Raw genomic sequence first — 19,992 nt, forward strand, 5'->3', positions numbered from 1 at the left:
GCAGAACCTGGAGTTGCACCAGTGAATGCACTGTAGTCTCTCCGGAGTGATAAGCCTGGCTTGCTGGAGACCCTGCTCTGCAAATAGCCCCATTGCAGAGGAGAGGGGGGAGAAGGAAGGGGAGGAAACCAAGTAGACTTTTGTGAAACTGCTTTTTTTTGCTGACTATAGAGGCCTTGCTCCTCCACAGGCAATGCTTTCAGCGTGGAGCTGCAGAAGCTGGGGAGGAGAGGGCTCTTCTAACCAAAGCCAGCACCTGGATAACCTTCATGTCTGCTTTCACACCTGTTTGCCCCAAAACAACGCTGGCTCTGCAGAAAGACGAGGCAGTGAGGAGTGGAAGGACGCATGTCTGCCCTTGCCATTTGTAGCTCTTGCTCTTTGCCATCACTGATCCCGTGTGAGGCACTAGGAGGTACATATGCATTTTTTTTCTTTCACCGCTGATGTAAATAGGATTGTTTTCTCTGCAGGCAGCGCAGAAACAAGTCCGTGGTCCTGTGCTCTGTAGCAGGCATAGGCCATGGTGCAATGAATAAAAGGGAGGCCTTATTCCCTCACCCAGCTCTGGGTCTGCTATGGTCAGACAACGGCTGCTACGCCCAGACAACATGCCACATGTACCTACTACTTGCTCTAACGTGCAGCAGTAACACAGATCTAAGCCTCCAGCTGGGAACGAAGGTCTTCAGGGCTGGAAGGCACCAGTTACTCCAGCCTGGGAACCTGCCTTGCGTGGGGCCTTTAACAGCCCCCTGTACCTGGTGGCGGCAGCTCTGGTGGGTGTGTGGGACGTGCTCGGGTGCGGTTACCCCTCGCCCTGTGCCGACAGGCAGAACACGCTGCATTTTACAGCCGCAGAGCCCTTCCCAACCACCGAGCTGCCCCCCGACCGCCGCATCTTCCCTCTCCCGGACGCCGGGACCGGGGTGTCCCGGGCTGTGGCCTCTCCCCGCCCGGTTCGGCGGGGGGAGTGTGGGGGGTGTGTCCCGGCCCCGCCGCTCTCCGACGGGCAGCCGCGCTCCCACCCGGAGCTCCCACCCGGGCAGAGAGCGGGTCAGCGCACCGGGCTGCGGGGCGGCTCCGGCACTCTCCGCCGCCTCGGCCCCGCACCCCGGCGGGGCGGGGGTGGGGACGGACGGACGGACGGACGGACGGGGACGGGGGGCGGCGCCGGCTGGCGGGGCGAGGGCGCCGGCTGCGGCGGGCGCGGGGCTGCCACCCCGCGGGCAGGCACGGCGGCGGCGGATGGCGGCAAGGTCAGTGGGCGCCCGCTCCCCGCCGGCGGGGCTCCCCTCCCGGCCGGCCCCCTCGGGGTGCGTGTGTGGGGGCAGCGGGCGATGCTCGTCTGCGGTAGATCCAGCGGGTGGTGGTGGCGGCGGTGGGGGTTTTCCCTCCTCCCCGCCGCGGGCGCGGATGCCCCCCGCCATCCCGCCCGCCCGGGCGAGGGGGAGACGCGGGTTTCGTAACCGCCTGCCCTGCCCGGCCCCGCCGCGCACGGCTCCGCTGCGGGCAGAGCAGGGGCTCCGCCGCCGCTTCCTGGCTCCGGCACCCGCCTTTCCCGCGGCGCCGGTCCCCCCCCCCGCCCCCTCCGCGGGGAGGGCGAAGGCGGGCGAGGTGCGGGAGATCGGGCGGAGGGAGGGTGCGCGGTGCTGCCCGCCCGCTCCCCGCCGCCTGCCGGGAGGGCGGCGGGGCGCGAAGGGTACTTTGAAAGCCGGCAGGGTCGCGCCTGCATCGCATCAGCGCGGGCTTCAAGCGGAGGAGGGTTATCCCTGTGCTTCGTGAGCAAGTAAATTCGGATAACTTATAGAAGGGTGGGGTTTTATTTTTTTTGGAGGGGGGGTGGGGGGTGTCCTTTGTTTCTGTTGGAGGTTTGGTGTTGGTTTTAGGTTGATTTTTTTTTTTTTTTTTTGTTAATTTCCCCTCCCTTACGCTGGCAGTTAGCGGAGAAGATATGCGGTAACTCGGGTGCTGTCATGAAGTGCTAGACATCTCGCCGGGTTTTTTGAAAAAGGCTTTAATTTTCCTTTTTTTTTTTTTTTTTTTTTTTAAACCAGACAAGAGGAGAGGCGTGAACCCCCCCCTCCCCTGGCCAGGTAGGATCCCCGCTCCGCAGAGTTTGTTACGGCGTTAGGTGCTGCCTCCCGGCTGAGGTCGAGCTGCAAAAAATGTGATTTACGAACCCTGCCGACATCCATCACCCGAGCGCTTTGTTCCGACATGCCGTCCGGTGGAGGGACTTCTTCGGAAACAGCTCTCTGCCTCTTCTGAAATGTGCATACGCTTAAGATGTGTGCCACAGGCTGTGAGCTGGGGAGGCATTAAGGGTGGGTGTTTGTGTAATAGGTATCTACAAAAAAAAAAAAAAAGCAAACAGGCTTTTGATAAGGTCCCATTATTTGAAGTATAAACATAGTGATTCCTCTGTTCTTGTTTTCTCGCTGAAACTCTTTTCCTCCCTCTCACCGATATGGTTTGTTTGGGTTTTTTCTTTGGTTTTTTTTTTTTTTTTTTTAATAGTACGTTTCAGAAATGTTTTCTTGTGATACGGATTTGCTTAGGTTTTGGGTCTGATTGAGGCCATTGGAAAATATTTGTAACCGTCCAGCTCCTGATGTATGTGAAGGTCCTGTTTCTAGCCTTTCTGTACCCAGGCTGGGGTCACGGGCCTTTTTCAAATGCCCACTGAGTCTGAACTAATGCAGAGCTCATGGGATGATAATAATAGCAACTTGGGAAAAAAAAGCTTCTGCTGGAAACGCCGTTCTTGGCTATGTAGCGGTTTGCAACTGGATTTCTGCTTCTTGTTAATTGCATGAAAGGCAAAACGTAAAAGTAGCCCTGGCCGAGGACTACGGAGCTGGGACAGCCTTGTGCTGCTGCTGTCCCCGTGGCACTGGTGGCACTGGTGTGTCCGTGACTGTCGGGACCGGGCTGTGTGGAAAATTCCCGCCACGCACATGCTTTTTTTGGCAGTGTAGTTACAAAGCCCAAACCTCTGGTTCAAACCTGTCGGAGGGTTTGGACAGCTTGCCAGGTATGTGAAGGCAAATGACAAAGGTGTTTGTTTTCTGCTGCTTGTCTGGGGGGAGGAAAGTTGGTTGGGTCACACCTGATAGAAGTTTTATACGCGTGTTATGAAGCGTCTTTGACAGTGCTGTGGAATATCCAGATTAGAAATGCCAGCAGGACAATAAATATTATTTCGGCCTTAACATAGTGTGCTTAAATTATACATGCAAATGTAATAACTCAGAACGAGCCGCTCACCCAGAGATATGCTATGGCTTAGCAGAGCGTGCAGGGAACGGGCAGGTAGATGTTTCTGGGTGCTGGTCACCCTTCCCTAAGTGACTCACTTGGGCCTCCAGCTTTGCCAAAATCCCTGCGTATGTTTTTGTCGTACCTGTTCCTGGCTTCTGTTCAGGGTTCTCACCTTGACCCCTCGATGAACTGGAGCAAGAGCTCCATCAGTCAGAATCTGACTGAGGCTTCAGCACAGTTTTAACTTTGGTCATGTGTGTTGTACCAGTGAAATTAAAAAGGGATACTCACGAGGAAACTTGCATGCAGAGGTTTTAAGCTCGGGGCTGCCTCTCGTAAGCTTTCCGGGATGTGAACTACACACCTTTTTTACTTGCGTGGTGCTGAGAACAAATGCCATATCGTGTTTGGGTTCCGTACGGAAGAGCTGACCTTACCTAGGACCAATACTGACAGAGTAGGAGCAGTAGTGCTTCTCCGCTGGAGTTTTAAGGAAGATTAGTTTGCGCTTGGGACCTGAAGTCTTCCTGGAGGCTAATGAAGCTTATACTCTTAAATGCTCAAGCCATCCTTTCAAGCAAAACTTAGTTTTCTAAGTCAGTGAAATATTTTTCAGACTGTGACCCTCATCAGTTGATGGTGCCTGGTGAGGATGCAGGTCTAGAGGGATGCATGTGATCTAGATGATGCCCTGAGCAACTGGCACGACTCCACCAAAGACCCAGTGATTTGTGGGTTTGACCACATGGCCGTTGATTTCGGGACCTGGCCGAGGGCACCAGCCTTTTAAAAGGGTGGTCTTACATTGCCTTCTGTATACTTGTATTTATTTGTCAGCCAGTTCTGCGGCCATTCTGTGCATCAAGTGGCAGTTATTCAGGCAAGTAATTCCAGTGGCTTGAGCCTGGTTATTCAGCTGAGTAAATGGTGTGCAATCCAAGTTCAAGGCAGTAGATTTTGTGCGTTAGTGCTCTCTTTTTGTGGAGAACGTGGGAAACTAATTCCCGGAGTCTGGGATCCTGGCATGCCTTAAATTCTCTCCTGTTCTTATGTTTTGCCTCTATCCGGTGGATGGGTGGGCTGGAAGTGGGATGGGAGGCTGGACTTTCCTGCCCTTTGCTCTTCCAGAGAAATTCCACAGCTGTTTCTGAGTCCTTTTCTGAGTCTGTCCGGAGTTGCCTGCTTGCTTTGCCGATGCTATTTTCTACACAAATAGGTTTTCTGCTGCTGTGCTGGGCTCTGGGAAGGGAGCAGAGGAGCCCTTGGAACCGATGTAGCTCTGTAGCACGGTCTGTCAAACCGAGCGGCGTTAGAGGAAACCCTCCCAGCCCTCATCAGTGCAAGCTGATGCTGCAGCATCCCCCCATGTCCTGGGCTGGCCAAGGGCTCAGCATTTGCTGGTCCGACTGCTGCAAAATGGACCCCTGCCAAGGCACCCTCTTGGTGCAGGTGGCCAAGCGCCAGCAGCATGGGCTGGGGGACGCCAGGGATGGCGAGGAGAGAGATTCTGAAATCTCTGGGATGAGATCACATCCAGGGCTGGGGCTTCTGAAGGAGAGAGGAGCCCCAGCAGCTTCCAGGGTTTAAGCTGTGTAACAGCCCTTCAGCTCTGACAAGGCATTTCACCCCTTTCAGATGCAAATGACACTGCCCTCCCTGTCTTCCTGCTGCAGAAATTGCCCCTTCAGACTAACAGGGCAGATAGATGTAAATGAGTTTGTAATTTGCCCCTTCCTACTCCAGATGCACAAAACCCAGGCAGTTAGAGAGCTTCACTGCAGTGTGTGCTGTGCAGCTCGCTTGATTGAGCAAGGCGACAGAACAAATCATGGAAACGCCACTAATCAAGCACACCACAGTTTTCATCTGGTTTTGCTTTATTTCATTTTAACTTTGTTTCCCCAGGAAACGAGTGCTGTCTGTCTCCTGCCCTTTTCGTTTTGCCAGTTTCAACCAGATTGCACCAATGGTTGGCAGTCTTGGAAGACCATTAATTTCCCACTTGTTTTTGTGTAAGATCAGTGGCTGGCTGGGAAATGTTTAAAGCAGTGCTCTCTGAAGAGAAGGAGATGGGTTTCAGTCGTTCCCCGTTCTGCCTGCCAGCAGCTGCCCGGCCTGGCATCACGTGTATGGTGGTGAAACATGCAGCACCTTCGTAGCCCTGGCCACCTCGCGAGGTGTGCGTGGTCTCCAGGGCAGGGGTTGGTGTGGGGTAATGTCGGAGGGAGCTGCAGTGGCTGCGATGGAGGGGCAGGAGGGCAGAGGAGACATATCTCCAGCAGATGGGGCCTTCTTGTTATGCCTCCTTGCAGAGCGGCTACCCTTTTATTTGTCAAGCTAAAGCCACTTGAGATTTAGGAAGGCTGGCAGGCTGACAGCCATAGCTTGGAGCCTGCTTTCCTTGACCTCCAGGACACCTTGGGCTGAACGGAGGTGAGCATCGGAGCAGATGGGAACGTGCAGCCTGGGCAGGACTTACGCAGAGGTGTGTGTGTGTGCACAAACTTGCACATGTGCTACGGCAGCGTGATTATCTGGGTGTTCACTGGCGTCATCCTGTTGAATTCAATGCTAATTTGACACTGATGAAAAGATGACGTTCAGTGTCATACGTTTCTCCCCAAAGTAGCTTCCATGAGCGAATACAGTCTCCCATTCCCACGCAGCCCCCTCCCCACGGTTACTTTAGGCAGGTGTGTACCTGGGCTGATGCAGTGCTGTGACATGTCAGGGATGCGCTTCCGTATTGCTGAGCACCCCGGCGTAGCTGCTGCTGGTCCGGCATGGGGGTCTTGGGTGGTCTGCCTTGGAAATCTGGGCAAAACTGTACTAGGAAAAGCAGTCTTAACTTTCACCCAGGCTGTGCTTGAGTTAGACAGCTTTTCAGTATAGCTGTGCGGTGGGCACATTTCTTCCCGACCTGGACTGAAGGAAAAGTCAGGCATCTGTTCAGGCAGCGGTGTAAGAAATAAGAGGGTCAGGGTGTCAAGGAGCACATGTGGGATGCACATGCAATTGCTCAGCCAGTGCATGTTTTGTTACCCTCTCTGCTGCTCTTCAGACGATGCATGCCTGTTGTCCTGGGGCCTAGAGCGTGGCTCTTCAGAGATCACCAGTGTCACTCTCTAATGTCAAAATATTAAGTGTCACCCCAGAGGGCCTAGAGAGTTGAATCTCAAACACCCGTATGCCACTTGTTTTCAGACAGCCTGTGATGCAGCTAAGATCAGATGCATCTGTCAAGGTGAGATGAAGGGAAGAACTGTGTAGCTGGCTCCCCATCGTGGGTTATGCAGGATGTGGAGCACCAAGCCGTGCCAGCAGGGCAAAGGAGGATGCTGTTCTCTCCCCCCGCCCCCCTCCCCCAACTCTGCCTGCCGGAGACAGGGCTGGGCACCTCCGGCATCCACCTCCGGCATCCGAGCATGCTACTAGAGATGTGGCACTTAGTGAAGGAGAACGTTTCTTGCACCCCTTCCTTTCCCTTCCATGGGCACCAACGCATACCACTGGCAGCTTGGCACATTAGATGTCTGGTAGCTAAGAATGGGCTCTTGGCTCGGACCAGACAAGGTCCCTCCTCTGACGGTGCTTTGGTGTGAGAAATCCTGAAAGAAGCAGTTGTGGGCCAAAATGTTGCTGCTGTAATATTTCTGCCTGTTCTTAACCGTATCGTGCTAACTATCTACATTTAGCGATGATGTACTGCTTTCTCTGTTAGGTTTTAAACCAAAGCGAGCAGGTCGCAGGTTCCACCACCACGACGGACTTTTTTCCAAAAGATGTGCACGGGAGAGGGCTGGTGTGGCCCGAGCGCCTGGGTCGCTGCAGGCTCTGACTGGCTGCACCTCAGGGGCTTGATAGCGCCGGGTTTTGCAAGCTCTGCTCTCTGAGCATGGGGAAAGATGGAAGCGAAGCGTGCTTTGTTAGGAACAAAAGAGCGTCTAAGCTTGTGATAGTAGCTGCCAGCACCCCTTAGACGATGTAAAAAATACTACTTAAAAGAAAAGGGGTGTGTGTGTCCTTGTTAATGGGGGCATACAAAGACAAATAAGACTTTTTAAAAAGCATGAAGGCTACATAGCGAGCATGCTGTCAGGCGCGCTGCCTCTTGCCAGCTAATATCATCCACAAATAAAACAAGTTAGGTTGTTGCTGTTGCAGCTGCTTTCCCTCATGAAGCAGGGTGAGCCAGACTCGTCTGACTCTGAGAAATGCCTTGGCAATTTGCCTGAAGTCCGAGGCGCGCAGGGTAATTTACTTAAAAAACCCAATATAACAGTTATCCGGGATGAACCCTAACGTTTGCTTGCAGTTGTATTTTCTCTGACACGCTCTCAGAAGTTGCTCCTTGACTGCATTTACCGGCAAACACAGCCTGGAGGAGATCGGCTTCTTCCCTGACCTGCAGTTAAAGGCAATAATTATACTTAAAGCAAGTTTTAATGTGGGAGGTAGGAGGGATTCGGCGGCTTTGGGCAGAAGGCTGTCAGTGGGGTCATTTGGGACCCAGGCCTTGGGAGCTTTCCTTCTGACCTTGGGTGAAGCACATCAGCCGCTCCGTGCCTCCGCTCTTTAAATTTGATCCGTTATGATTCGTTTCAGACCAACTGATTGATATTGGCCCTGCTTTCCTCCTCTGAAACAACCCCAAACCCCCCAGATGTTTGTGCACGCAATTGAAGTTTAAATAATAGCCTCCCTCTCTCCTCCCTGCTCTTTACCTTGGATAGAGGTGGAAGGAAAAGAATCGTTCACAGCCATCTGCTGGAGGCATCAATCACGCCGGGAGCAGGGTCTGCCAGTTGTTCCACATGTTATTAATGATGAAAAGATATAAACATATGAGCTCATAATTATGCTGCGTTTAAATTACTTACAAAATAATGACATTAGGAGAACAATGGGGTTACAAAATCAGGCGGACAAAAGCAAGGAAGTGCCAGGACTAACGTTGCATAGCTCCCCTTTGCATCTGCATCATGATATAATCTTTAATTCTATAATTGCATCATTTTTCCCCTTTCACAGAGTCCCTCTTTCAGTGGATAGGTAATTACTGCATAATTCATTGTCTCGTCCTCACATTTACTTTCTGCATGTGTCTCCACATCTCTCCATTTTACACCCCACCCAAACCTTGAACTGAGCAGCGCTGCTAATTCCTTCCCGGGGGCTTTGCAGACGGGGAAGTTCTTATTCTTGCAACATCTCAGGTACAGGTACTGTCTTCATTTTCATAGCTGAGGAACGGAGGCGATGAGCATATGAAGCTCAAATGACTGAAACACCTTCAATTTTGGCTGCCTCAAAGAGATGCTTAGGGATGATTTTAATTTTCACTCACCCCAGAATACCTGGCATGATGTAGCAGTTCATCTGCTGGAAGCACAGGGATGATTGACCTCGGCTGTAAAGTCTCTGCACTCTTGCGGGTTAGCTCTAGAAGTCTTGGCTTTGCAGAGGGTGGGGACTGCCCCCTTAGGGGTCACCTGAAGAAAAACTGGTTTCAGGGACTTGCTGAGCATCTTACAAAGGTTGTGGGGCCAAGAAAGAAGAAATTCCTGCCTGCAGGTGGTGCGTCCAGCTTCCTCAAGCAAGGTGGTTCTCTCTCTTCTCTTCCTGCGTTGCCTCGTTCACTGATCTTTCTGACCTCCACAGAGTGAGGCAGCCGTCACTTTTGTCACACAACCCCGTTTTTTTCCTGAAGCAGTCGATTTCCAGGACACAAATGATTTATGACCACTATTGGAGACAGAATCAGCGCAGATCTATCCAGGAGCTGAACGGAGGCTGTATGAACAGTCTTCATTATGGTACCTCTTTATTTTGGGCTGCTCAAGTTTGCGGTCTTTGTATTAAAAATTTAACATAGCTAGGTTTTAATGTAATGTACAAGGGGAAAAGGGAGAGAAAACAAAAAAATTAGTCTTCTCACCTGAAACTGCAGTGACCTGGGTCATCCAGAGGGTGAGGACCATTGGGCTGTAGCGTTAATTTCTAACCCATGGGATAACAGCCTGCTTAGGAGCACTGTTTGGCTGTGGATGGTCATAGTCACCAGAGCAGGGTGACGTGCTCAGCCCGTCATCTGCTCCTGTATTGGGGTTTCACAGCCCTGAGCCAGCATTCCCTCAGATCCCGTTTAAGAATGGAGTGGGCTGAACTCTGGTGCTTCCTGAACTCGTCTCTGACTTGCCTGTGTCCATCCTGCGCTTCCCTCTGTGGCAGCCGAGTTTCTCATCCCCTTAAACTCACCCTCCACAGCTCCCTATCCTTCCCCTCTGTCCCTGTGCATCCCTAACAAATGCCACCTGCTTCTTTCTCCCCTTGCTCTCTGGTACCATCTCTGTAGCCTCTGCCCATCTTTTGTTTTACTGCCAGTGCCACCTACAGTTTTCCAGAGGTTGCAGATCTAGATAACCTGGTAGGGTTGTGTGCAATCTTGATTCCAATTTAAATGTGCAATTTTTGCATGTTCAAACTGTAGATAAAGACCAGCCCCAATACCTTTGAATAAAGCATTTTAGGGGATTCATCTTCCTGCCTTTTAGTCTAGAGCCATTACTGTGGGCATCCCCTTGGATCAGACAGTGGGTAAGCGGCTGCTTTAGGCCAAGTCTATAAAAATAGTTTACACCTAAAGAATATGCTGCGTTCTGCCCTGTTTCTCAGTGTTTTATTGTATGCAGTCTTGCTTGATCCCACCTACCTTCTACAATTAAGCGTAAGTGGATGTGCCATTTTATGGGGTTGAATATGAGATTGAAATTACATCAGTTCATTAAGAGTGATGGTGCTTTTTTTTTTGTTTTCTGGGGATGAATAGAGACATGACAGTGCAAGCAAGAGTATGCAGGTTCTAGAGGCTTCCAGCCTGAAATGCAAGTTGGTGCGACTCAGCTGCTTCCTGGAGAAGTGATGTCTGTAGTCCCAGCAAGCCATTAGATGCTTTTGGCCTGCATGTCAGTCTTCTGACCAATTTACAGTGAATTTCTTCCTACAGCTTTGTTTGGAGGAGGGGAGGGTGGTTAGTATAAACCTCATGCTGCAGTCAGAGAGGAGGAAGCAGAAATTTCTGATTATGCTCAAACGAGCATAACAATTGGCTTTCTTTACGTATTTTGGGCTTTTTTTTTTTTTTTCATTAAACTAAATGAGGAAAAGTGGATGATACCAGCAAACAAAATGCAGTTGCCAACAGAGTCTGGTCTTGGAGCGGACCAGACTGACCTGCAATGAAGCAGTCGGGGTGAGGATGATTTTAAAGTCAGACTTGTGTTCTTGGGAGTTTGTGATATAAATCATGGCCATGATAGACATAAACCATGTCAAACTAGGTTAATAAAATAATGACAGAACAGAGCATCTTAGAAAGTTTTGGATGACTCAACGGCTTGTGAACCTTTACAAAGTAATTAATAAGCCAGATGCTAAAAACTTGCACCAAACAATTCTCCCTGCATTACCACTGTGTTGAATAAATGCAATAAATACTCAATTAGCATTTGAGTAATGAACTTCACGTATTCAAAAAGAAGAGAAATGCTAAAAGGAGCATGGGGCTAGTTTTCAGCTTTGGTCTGCAGGTACTTCGGGTCAAGGAGGTTGTCTAGTCTGGGAAAGGTAACTGAGAGAAATGGCTTGTATCAATAGAGAGATCGACACCCAAAAAAAAAAAAAAGGTTTTGCAAATCAAAAAAAGCTTGCACATCACTGGCCTAGCCTTCTCCAGCGTGGAAGGCGGCATTGAGCCTGTGTACCTAGGATTTGGTCTGAGTTTGCAGTAGGGCTTGTGCGTTGGCTTCAGTCAATCCCTGACACAACCTTGTTCTCTGTAATTTCTGCGTGTGTTTATCTTCCGAGGGAAGCGTATTTGGGCAGATCTTCAGGCATCGTAAGCTGCCGTAGCTCCCTGGGGACAGATGCAGCTCCTCTACGGGGTGGCCCCTGTGCCGGGTGTGCCCCACTGGCCTCTTCCCACCCCCCCTTCTGCCTCCCCCTCTCCTCTTCCTCACAGGGCCCGTGGTCGGATGCTGAGAGGCAGGGACAGGGCCTCGAAAAAGCTGGCTCAGCAGAAGAGGTGGAGAGCCAGCTGATGCCAGTATTAATATTCTTTCAAAATTGATGGATGAGACGATTATAAAATTGCAGAGGGAAGTGAAACTTAACAGAATCCATGTTTTAATTGCATTCTGGATTTTTTTCAGCAGCCAGCTTCTGAGGGGCAGGACAGAGCGAGCATTTTTCGTGTGGATGTTGATGTAGACTGCACAATGCATTGGTTTTTAAAGGAAGGAAAAAAACCAGCTTGGGCCAGTCTGTTTTCCACGCTCCGGTGCTCTCAGTCTTCTTCAGTTGCACCGTGTGGTACCATGCTGTGTCTAGACAGTAAATCAGATCTGAAATACTGTCCCGATGCAGCTGAAGGAAAAAGAAAGTCTGTCACAAGCAGCTCCAGCTCTACCTGTAGCGCTGAGACACCCAAGTGTGCGAGGGGTATGTAGGTCCTGGACTGGTAATTTCCCCTGTGTCCTTCATCCCCGCGGGGAGGAGGGAGGTCGGTGGAGCCATTTGGCTTGCGGTGACTGGCAGCGTGGGTCTGTGTTTCCTCCACGCTGCATGCCAGCCTGCCGGCACTGACACCCACTTGCCTCTAACCTGGGGAAGATCCTTTTTCAGCTGAAGAAACCCCCCGCTCAGCCTGCGAGTAGCACTCCAAAATGGATATGACCTGCCTTGCAATGGGAGCTTTCTTCCACTTAGTTTATACCCTGCCTTCTCGTTTTCCTTATTATTACTCCTGTCACTGCTGTGAGGAATGCCTTCCTGGCCCCAGGGAGGGTCTGCGCTGCACATCGGGTGCCGGCACAGGTTGTCCATGAACAGGGGTGGAGGCTGCACCCGTGCCTGCACCCGTTGGGGCCGCTTCTGCCCCTGTTGGGGCTGTCGCTGGGCTGTTGTCACTGAGTTTGGCTTTTGAACCCTGCAGTGTGCAGTGAAGGTGCAGCAAGCATGCAGTGAAGTGTGCTTGTAGGCTCGGCATGAGACAGTGTTTCCTTTTTTATATTTGACGGCTTTCCCAGATTTGTTCAATAATTTTGGTAGGCTGGCTTGTGTGGCTAGAGTGTGTCTGTGCCATGTTTTGTGCAGTCCTGGTAGCCACTGTGGTCAAACGCTTTCCTCTAAGCAGAAGTAGTATATTTAGGTGGTCTGCAAAGAAAAAGGGAAGGCTCTGACAGCAGGAAAATAATGATCACGATTTTAGGCATAATGGATGTTGTTGAACTGGAGGCAGCGCATAGCTAACTCCTAATGAGTGCTGTCTTAAAAATATGGCCCAGATTTTGCATTTTGCTATTAAATGAAAAAAATGGGTAAAATACATTTTTTTCATGGAAGTTTTGGGGGTTTTGGAAAAGGCATTTTCCATTTGAACTAATTCAGGCAGCTGAACATGTTACAAATACTGAGAATAAATAGCTTTGGACCAAAGAGCCTGACCCCTTGATTTCACCTATTGAAAAAAAAGGATAATTCTATTAGAAGGAAGGGAATCATCAGTTCTAAACTGATGTGTAGGACTGTGTGAAGTTTTCTCATGGACAGGTATTTTGCTGGAGTATGTTTCATCAAGGAATGGACCAAAGCACTCTCCATCCAGTTTTGTTTTTCTTCAGGCTTTAACAAAAACACTGCTGTAGTATTTTTCCCTAGCCATTTTTTTCCTCTGTGACCGAGAACTTCTCTCCAGAGCCTCCTTAACCCAAACACAACTTGTCCTAACTGGGCATATTTTGAAAAAGTACATGCGTAGGTGGTTTAGTTAAGAGGAGAAAGCATCAGCCTTTTCTCTTGCCTCCTCCTGCATTCTCCTAAGTCAAAAGCTGAAAAGGAGACATCTTTCAAGATATTCCTGTTCAGGGGTGGGCTCTTAATTAAAGTCCCCATCATATGAAGTCCTGGCATCTTCGGCAGATGAGCCTTCTGCTCCCATCAGCTGCAGGTGAAATTGCCTAAGAGGAGGTATGCTCGGGGCCTTGGAGGGCTGCTTTGTTTCTAGAAGTGTGTAATTTGGGGTGGAGACGATCTTCTGCTTGAGTGCTTTAGCATGTCTGTTTTCTCCACATCTCTCATACCTCCAGAAGGATTTCTGGGGTCTGATGGGGCTGTGAGGAGCTCCCTGTCTTCCTCTGCTCGCCTCCCTGGGGCAGCGGCTGCAATCCGTGTGGTGAGGTTTAGAAATTAGTTCCTCTTGCTGCCTTTCCTGCTCTGGTGTCAGATGGTATTTTAATGGCTTCAGGCTAACATTAGGGAGAGTACCGCACCAAAGAGCCGGACTGCTGTGAGAGGAAAAGTTTCTTGGGTTCTCAAAGCTCTGGTGTCCTTGCAGGTAGTAAAACGGGCTCGTGAGATGTGGTTGCGATCCTGGTGAGTTACAGGGGCGTCTTAGCTGAGCAAGCAGCTAAGCGCTGAAGGTGAGCGGTGGATTATGATGGCCTTTTGACATCCTAAAGGACTCAAAATCTTTGCAGTGTTTACTCTGAAAGCATTCTCCGCTTTTCCAGAAGCGTGCTGTTTACACACGTGCAAATGTTGAGATTTTGCTGGGTACGTGCTTGCGGTTGCTGTGCTTTGGGCACAGCTGGTAATGCTGATAGGAGGATTTCTATTATACAAGCACTTGCTTGTAAGTAGAAGTAAGAATTTGCTGAGAAGTGGCACTGGAAGCCCAGCAATTCTCCCTCCAGCGAGGAAGGGCACTGCCGGTGGCTGAGCCGTGCTCAGCAACGCGCCTTTTCTTCCCCCCTAGCAATACTTTCCAAATGTAATTATTTGAAAGTAAACCTGAATTGTGCTATTTTGCAGATGCTCGCTCGGGAGCCTGTTTTCTTCCTTCTGCCACAGTAGATCTGTTAGCATCAGTCACTACAGCTGCAGGTTGCCTGTCCAGGTATAGCTTGTCTTTGCTTTTGTGGGATCAAGGCCTATTTGGTATTTTTTGACTTGATTCTCGCAGGATTTTCTTCTGTTTGCTGCACTGTTCGGTATGCCGGTTTCCCTGTAAATGTTATGGGAACTGGCCATATGGGCCTGATGCCAAGGGTAAGGGGCTAATACAGATAAATTTCTTTTTATTTTGGAAGCTCTTGCGATCCACACTTCCCTGGCAGGGCAGTAATGATGTTTCACAGAAGTATGCCTTTCTCATCATTTGATTTCAGAGTGCCCTAATGGGCTCCATCGACAGCCCTAAGCGGGGCAGGTGACACGCCAGGGCCAGGGTCCATCAAGCAGCAGGAGATGGGGACAGAGATGGGGCTGGGGACAGAGATGGGGCTGGGGACGTGGCTGCAAGCGTGAGCCTGAGGTCCATCCAGGGACAGGGCTGAAGAACAGCGCTGTTGCTGCATCCCTGGGGCAGGGCCCTGGGGGGTCTCAAATGAGGTCCTGTTTCTTAAGTGCCAGCGTGGTGCTGTAGCCATTCTGCTGTGTTGCTTATTCAGCGTTTCGTTTTAGAAGGCCTGAAGGAATGTTGCTGTAGCCGAACAACACCTCCTCCGTGAGATCCCTGCATTTATGGCACCTGACACTTCCGTGTGTGCTGAGCGAGGGACAGAAGTGCTCATGGGGGTACCTTAGGGTCGCTGGGGGGTCGCTTGGGCTCCCCATAGGCGGCTGTGCTCAGCAGGCTGCTGCCCGCTGCCACGAAGCGTGATGTGCGTAGCGTTGTCACGCCAAGGTTATTTCAGAGGGACGTGGCAGCTTTTGCACCCAGGGCTGTGCAATCCAAGGGCACATTGTTTAAGCTGGAGAGACACTTGATGAGAGGCCAAGACGGTTATTTGCATTGCCGATGAGATGATTAGTAGGCGGTGTTTGTGATTCTTGTTGGAGACCTGTGGAAGGCTTGGATCAAACAGAAAGGATTTGTGTGTGTGTGTGTGTTGCTCAAACCTCCATTGTTACTCTTATTTCCCCACACTGGCAGTGAGGAAGGGAAGGTGGAAAACGCTAATGGTGTTGTGCACTCTCAAATGGAAACAAAAGTGGCCATTGCACGCTTTCCACAGACGCTGGGATGCTCCTGGGCGCTGGTGTCACGGGGGATCAGCAGCGTCCTGTGGGGACAGTGTAGGAAGAGTGCAGGGGGATCTGATTTTCATATCAGTTTAGAACTGATGATTAGCTTCCTTTGTATACTTTGTATAGAAATATCTTTTTTTTTTTTTTTTTTTTTTTTTCGCAAAGGGTCAACCTCTTTGGTCCAAAACTATTTATTCTTGGTATTTGTCACATGTTCAGATGACCGAATGTGTTCAAATGGAAAACGCCTTTTCCAAAACTCCCCAAAACTTCCATGAAATAATGTATTTTACCCATTTTTTCACTTAAAAGCAAAATGTAAAAAGACTCTTCCTGCTCTTCCTGTCTGCTCCCTCTTTATTCTATGTTTCTTTTAGTGGCAAAGTAAGAGAAGTAAATGGTTGAAGAAGTTTGCATGCTCATACATGTACATATAGAGGGAAAAACAAAATATATGGTATATGGACATTTTTGACGTACCAAAAAAAAAAAAAAGCTAGGGAAAAACCAGTGATTTATGAAAATTAACTCTCATAAAAAGATGCTTTTAGCAACTTGCAGTAACTTTGCAAGTTATTCTGCCTTGTATTCTTGTGGTACACAAATGCGGGCTTGATTCTCTACTTTCTTGCCCTTGCTTGTCCTTTACTCACTACAGCACAGTTGTACTGATTTAAAACTAGTCTAGGGTATTGGATAGTCATGCCCAATTATTTTTCTGTTAGCTCACTAGCTTTTTTTTTTTTTTTTTCATATTAGTTAGTACCACAGGTGGTGGCAGCTCCTAGCTCTGAAGTGTGCTGTGCAGTTTGAGCGGCCTGACCTGTCTGATGTTTAGCAGTCCCTGCATCACAGTTCGGGAGCTCCTCTTCTCCGTTCCCTTCATGACACACGGGTCTGAGCAAAAGCCAATGACTGCTTTCAGAGGTCTGAAGTCACTGGTGTGATAGGCTGCATACTCTTGAGACGTATCAGCTTTGCTGTTTTGCAAATCAAATCAAATCAAAGAGGGTAATGTGCAGATCCTGTTTTATTCCAGCATGGCTTGCTCTCATGGTTTAACCCCAGCTGGCAATTGGGACCAAGCCGCGGCTTGCTCATTCCCACCTCCCCTCACCCTCCCCCTGGCAGGGCAGGGAGAAGAGGGAGAAAAGGAGGGTAAAAAATACCTCGTGGGTTGAGATAAAGACAGTTTAATAGACCAGTAATGGAAGAGGAAAATAATAATAATAATGGTGAAAGTATATACAAAATTATGATGCACTACGATTGCTCACCATCCGATGATCGATTGCCCAGCCCGTCCCGAGCAGCGATGGCAGATTCCCGCCCCCCCGGCCAACCCTCATTTATATACTGAGCATGACGTCTGTGGTGTGGAATATTCCTTTGGCCAGCTTCTCCTGTCTGTGCTCCCTCTCAGCTTCTGTGGGAAGCTGAAAAAGTACTTGAGTAATGTAAACATCACCTAGCAACAACTAAAAACAATCCGTGTTATCAACATTATTCTCATACTAAATCCAAAACACAGCAGCTACTAGAAAAAACATTAACTCTATCCCAGCTGAAACCAGGAAAAGGACGCAAGTGGTGCTTATGCAGTGGGAAGGACGCAAGAAATGCATGCTGTCATCTACGTGGATGAAACTACCTTTGAATGTTTCAGTAATGTCACACATAACAGAAATGCTGACCACCTGTGTTAAATAAATGCGTCTCTTCCAAGTGGGAAAATCCTTGACAGTACTTAAAAAAGCTATGGGGAAATTGTGGGTTAAATGACTACCTATCTTGACCGCATTAACTCTTTATTTTCTATTCTTGCCACTTTCCAAATTTTTCTGGAGCTTGAAGTGAAAACTGGGAGTCACCTAGGCATTAGCTGAAGAAGAAAACGTCTTAGGCCACTGCAAAAATCATAAGCAAAAGAAATACAAGTTGCAGTTCTTTAGTGCTACATAAAAGGAAACGGCTAAACATGTTTCTTTAGTAAGCAAACCAGTTTGTGAACTGTTTTTTATTACTTTTTTTGTATATGTCCCCATTTCGTCAGCTCCTGTTCTAAGGTAAATTACTGGTAGCTCACGTTCTGCAACCAAAAAGCTGGAAGAAAGAGGTTTGTCGGAGTAGCAGTTTCAGGAAATTGCTTAGAATCTCAGGCTGCTTATTAGGTTTCTTTGAATTATCAGGTGATGTATTTGGCACCTGGTATTTTGTTTCAGAAACATGTAAATAAATTCAATTAGAATAGTGCCCATACACTTTCTGTCAGTCTTTTCGCTGCATTTTCTGGCGTGGTAAAGCACAAAACTCCAGGTATTGGCAAATTCTCTTCCTGTGAATGCCTTTCCTGTGAAAAGCTGCTGCAAAATGGGTCTGTTCTAGCAAAGGGAGAGACTAGTGGGTGTGCTGCACCTCGCAAGCCCATACAGCTCTCTGTGCCACTTTGAGGATGCACGCATGCGATTCAGCCGTTCCTTCATCACAGGTCAAAAAAGTCCCTTCTTTCACCGTGCCTCGGTTGCAATTGCGTGCCCCGCTTACAGATCTCATGCCAGCAGAGGAAGGCAAGCGTAGCCTCCACCTACCCATACCTTACCTGTTAAGGGGCGCTTGGCGTCTGGAAGGCACAAACACCACCTTGCAACCCTTGCTCTCTCCAGGAAAGCTGGCACAAATCAGAAAGAGCTAGAGAAGCAGGGTCCTGCAGGCCATACATTGTCAGCTTCTTAGGTCTTAAGAGCACGGTGGACGTTTGGAAGCAGTGAAAATAGGTGGCCATGTGCCCAGTGCAAGAAATCATTATCTCCGCTGTGTTTATTTTCATAGTGAAATTGCATTTTCACATCTCCTCGAGAGAGACTTTAACGGGATACAAGCCCAGCAAAGCGTTTCTTTTTGTGGACGTGGTGCCTTTGGCACAGATGTGGTGAAACTAGCTGCTCTGCTGATGAAAACACACTGAGCTGGTAATACTGCAGTTTTGCATCCTCTCTAAGGAAATTTGGCAATGCGGCTATGGTGGATGGAGGTCGTATTTCTTTACACTCCAGACTGACATTGCTGTGTGGGAAAAGATATGTCGGGCAGGCATAGCTTTAGCAAAGTTAAGTGACTGTGATTTCAGAGTGAAATACGGGATTTGTAACTAGAAAATAAGAGTATTATTTGATGGAAATTTGATTTCACCTTTTAGTGACTCAGCAGTGTGAACACTTAAGATTTGAGTCATGGTTTTTAAAGGTGTTTTAACAGGACTTTCAAAGTTAAGGGTACGTTTCACTGCATTCAACTTAATATGCGTGTAAAAGCTTGAGAGCACTAAGTCTGTGCTTGTGAATTGGGCAGTTAGTGGCTTGGCCATCTGCATTTTGTGTTTGCATGCAAAATAATTTGCATTAGCAATAGAGCATTCTGTGTGCACGGAGCGTGGGTTATAACTAAGCTGCATGCAAACAAAGTAGGTCTGGGAAACGTTACTGTAGGAGGCCACGTAGGTAAGACTGGATACTCGCTGGGGGGCCGCTAGATTGTGTCTTGTCTTAAAAACAGAAGGGGAATAAAAAGAGGGTGGGGGTTACCTGGTTATTGCAGTTCGGATCCAGTCCGCTTCAATCAACGCAGCGCGCTGTTGATGTTAGAGCATTATGCAGGGCTCTGTTTCAACTGGTCTCCAGAATGACTCAGTGTAAGAACTGACAGTCAGGTCATGTGGATTTTTTTTTAAAGGACCTGTTGGACTAATTAGGCTATGTTATGTGGCTTAGTATTAGTTAAGCACGCCCAGAGTTACTGGTAAGAGTTCAACCTTTAATTTTCTGCTGGAAGCAACTTCCCTTCAAGATTCAGAGATGGACAGCAGTTGTCATTAGAGATTATAACATATTAAACCCCAAAGCGCTGTAGAAATTACGGGGGAAGGAAAGAAGCTGCAGAAAATAGGAGGGGGATTAATTGTATGATGAGGGCCATGCTGAACAAGTGGACGGCATAACACTCCGGTGTGGCAGGGAGAAGATCGCTTGTATCAGTGTTTATTAACTACTTTCACTGAGTCTGTTATGTGCATATATAGTATATATAAAAAAAAAAGTGTCTGCTGTGATTATGTATAATGGCTTATTATGTAGTTGTTTGAACAAGGCAACAGAGAAAGTAAGACTTCCAGACTCTTAATTTCTTTTGCTCGTTACAAATATTCAGTTCCTCCCTCTCCACCTCCGGGCGCTCTAAACGTTACTTGGACGTTATCTGCATTCGCCCTTGCTTCCTGCTTGCTCCCTGTCCCTATCCACTGCTTCCTCCTGTTCCTGCCCTGGCCTCCTGCTCCCCTAGGGAGTCCGGTGGCTTTCCTCCTGCTGCTTTCTGCATCCTCTCTGTAGCCTCCCTAATCTTCAGTAATGGCAATCAAACAGATTTTCATTTGCCCCTTAATTTCTGTAGCATATGTAAATTAGAAAGAATATTTTTTTTTTTTATATTGGAAAAAAAGGTGTTTGTCCAGTGTTCGTTTCCAGATACTGTAAATGATGGCTAGAGAACTTAGAGTATTTCTACAAGGGAACTGTCAGTATAAATCCTGCCAAAATTTATATGGCTGAAAAAATCTTTATCTCTTGACCCGTAATTCCAGAGGGATAA

The 19,992-nt window shown here is 48.7% G+C and overlaps 1 protein-coding gene across 9 annotated transcripts in view; it reads left to right on the forward strand.

Annotated features, from left to right (window-relative positions):
• The first annotated feature begins 1,140 nt into the window (after positions 1-1,140).
• RNF152 (ring finger protein 152) overlaps positions 1,141-19,992 on the forward strand; it is a 55,840-nt gene continuing 36,988 nt past the window's right edge. For 2 of the 9 annotated variants that reach the window (XM_063326071.1, XM_063326070.1), the window contains exons 1-2: positions 1,141-1,259; positions 2,058-2,327. The gene's annotated coding sequence lies outside the window, so the exon portion shown is untranslated. Of the gene's footprint in view, positions 1,260-1,614; positions 1,815-2,057; positions 2,328-19,992 lie in introns of those variants that run through there. The other 7 variants (XM_063326075.1, XM_063326067.1, XM_063326076.1 and 4 more) reach the window with 5 other exon arrangements.

This window comes from Chroicocephalus ridibundus, chromosome 2 (genome assembly GCF_963924245.1).
Source record: "Chroicocephalus ridibundus chromosome 2, bChrRid1.1, whole genome shotgun sequence".
NCBI classification, from domain to species: domain Eukaryota; kingdom Metazoa; phylum Chordata; class Aves; order Charadriiformes; family Laridae; genus Chroicocephalus; species Chroicocephalus ridibundus.